Raw genomic sequence first — 2,803 nt, 5'->3', positions numbered from 1 at the left:
ACTCCTCCTTGGGCTTCTTTCTTCTCAACTGTCGCTCTTCGACTCCCCGTGATTGATGGTTTTGAGCCATATCTTTAATGAGGGTACTAGCTTCAGGATAAGGTTTGTTCATCAGCGCACCGCTCGCGGCAGTGTCGATGGTCATCTTAGTGTTATAGTGAAGTCCATTATAGAAGGTTTGAATGATTAACCAATTTTCTAAGCCATGATGTGGGCATGCTCTTAACAGCTCTTTATATTTCTCCCAAGCTTCGAACAACGATTCTCCTTGGTTTTGGGTAAATCTAGTTATATGGTTTCGAAGAACGGCGGTCTTACTCGGGGGAAAGTATCTAGCAAGAAAAACTCTTCTAAGGTTATCCCAAGTCGTAATGGAATTGGGTGGAAGGGAATCTAACCAAGATAGGGCTTTATCTCTGAGGGAAAAAGGGAATAATCTTAAACGTATCGCCTCAGGAGAAGCTCCATTGGTTTTAAAAGTGTCTGCTAATTGGAGAAAGATTTTTAAATGTTGGTTTGGGTTCTCAGTAGCGAGACCTGCGAATTGTCTCTGTTGCACTAGTTGCAACAGGGAGGGTTTAAGTTCGAAATTATTAGTTGGTATGGTTGAGTTTACTATACTAGAACTAGGTTCTTCGTTGGATGGTTGAGCGAAGTCCTTAAGAGGTCGTTGGTTTTGATCTTCGGCCATAGCTCTCCTAATTCTATGAAAGAATAAACATGCGCGAGCGTAACGTTCAGGTTCCGCCAAAGGTTATACTAAGCTTCTGGTGCTGCGAGTTCTTCGCATTGACCGGCGGGAAATAACCTAAGTCTAAACTATATAACAACAGGGTAATGAAATTTGACTAAATTGATCCCCGACAACGGCGCCAAAAACTTGATGCGTGCTTTTCGCAAGTATACGAATGCATCAGAGTAATATAAAAGATTGTCGAATCCACAGAGACCAAGTGTCAATCTATCGTTATCTATTGTTATGGTGTTTATCTAAGGTAATCAAAATAGGGGTTTTTAGAGTGTGCAATGAAAAGTAAAGTATTAAATTAAGTTCAATTAATAAAGACAGGTCCGAATGTAATTCACATAATCAATTAATAATCCAAGTACTTGCTAATAGAACTACTTACGGCCAGTGTTTCCTACTTTGAAAATAACCAATTTAACAGGAACTGTCGCTTTCGCGTATTCAGAACCGAGTTGTACTCCCTAATCAAACCCTCTTATTGTCACTTATAAAAAGGCGCGCATTGCGTTAGAGTAGTAAACCTATTTTTAAGAAATATAGTATCTTGACTAAGTTGAAAAGTATTTTAACCTGGATTTCCTAACCAAAAGAGGTTCTCACGAACCAGACTCTAAACTTATAAACGCGTCCGAAAATAGTTTTAAAATCTCTTTTCTTCTTAAGTTAAAAACTCCTAATGAACTAAACAAAGCGCTTTCGCTGTTTTTGAAATAGCTAAAAACAACTAAGTTTAAAAAGACGTTGGACGGCTTTCGATCTTACCCAACGAAAATTAAGTGCGGGAAAACTTAAGTTGAAAATTAAAATAGCCCTTAAGTGTTTCTACGAACAATTATACGGATTATCGGTTTAATTACGATCCTTACATTCTAACCTTATGGATTTAGTTAGACATGATAAAGTAAAGGTGCATTTTAATTTAAATAAAAGTAGTGCGAGTGCGGAAAATAAATGAAAGTAGTGCGAGTGCGGAAAATAAATAAAAGTAGTGCGAGTGCGAGAAATAAATGAAGTAAAGCGAGTGCGAGAAATAAATAAAGTAAAGCGAGTGCGGGAAATAAATGAAAGTAAAGAGGGTGCGAGAAATAAATAAAGTAAAGCGAGTGCGAGAAATAAATAAAGTAAAGACAGTGCGGGAAAATAAATAAAGTAAAGCGAGTGCGAGAAATAAATAAAGTAAAGACAGTGCGGGAAAATAAAATAGATAAAGGCAAAGTAATAAAAACCTGCTCCAATCAGAGGGTTGAATAAAATGCAAAGCGGAAATGAAATTGGCGGCAGGATTAACTTCCTTCCAAAGTGCTCCAAACTCGATTATAGACTCGATCACAAACTCGATTACACAATTGTGGTAACACCCCAATGCGAAGCGATTACCACTTTAAAATACTTAATATATGCCTAAGTGAAACTAAGTTTGCTCTAAGCTTGCCTCTGCTCTAAGTTTGGATCTTCCTCTGCTCTAAGTTTGGGTGATTTAACAAATGAATTCGAGTCTCTATTTATAGGCAAGTAAAATGATGGAAATGACAAGGATGCCCTTTAGTTTGAATTTGGGAGGGAAAACTTTTCCTCTTGTGGCGCCCGCCACAAGTCCATGGCGTCCGCCACAAGGCCAATATGTGGCGCCTTAGTGGAAGTAGTGGGGAATGTGGAAGTTGAGGGAAGTTGAGCTAGGACACGTCATGGCAGGGTCCATGGCGCCAGCCACAGTGGGAGCCACAAGTGTAAAATGCTGAATTTTAGGGTTTTTAGCTTATTTTCACTCCTTTTCTCGATCGGGGCTCAGATTAAAGTAAAAACCTGAAAAAAAAGAGAAACATAGTAATAACACAATAAAATAACAATAAAACTACTAAAATGCATGCGAAATCGGAGTCGAAAATACGGTGAATTTCAGTGTCATTAATCTGCAGTGCATCAATTCATGAAATTAAAGCCACCATTGGCTTGCCTCTCACACGAGGACTTCAAAAAACCAAGAAAACTCAAGCAAAGCACAATATATAGTGAGATTCGAAGCAAAGCAGTTGCGATGTAAACCTTTGAAGTGCA

General features: G+C 38.4%; 1 non-coding gene across 1 annotated transcript; it reads left to right on the top strand.

Annotated features, from left to right (window-relative positions):
• Window positions 1-200: 200 nt before the first annotated feature.
• On the top strand, window positions 201-307 carry LOC127077069 (small nucleolar RNA R71). Its single transcript, XR_007787054.1, has one exon. It is a non-coding gene; the product is annotated as a small nucleolar RNA R71 (small nucleolar RNA).
• Window positions 308-2,803: the final 2,496 nt, after the last annotated feature.

This window comes from Lathyrus oleraceus, chromosome 4 (assembly GCF_024323335.1).
Source record: "Lathyrus oleraceus cultivar Zhongwan6 chromosome 4, CAAS_Psat_ZW6_1.0, whole genome shotgun sequence".
NCBI classification, from domain to species: domain Eukaryota; kingdom Viridiplantae; phylum Streptophyta; class Magnoliopsida; order Fabales; family Fabaceae; genus Lathyrus; species Lathyrus oleraceus.
Note: the sequence above shows the minus strand (reverse complement) of the source record. Positions and strands in the feature narration are given on the sequence as shown.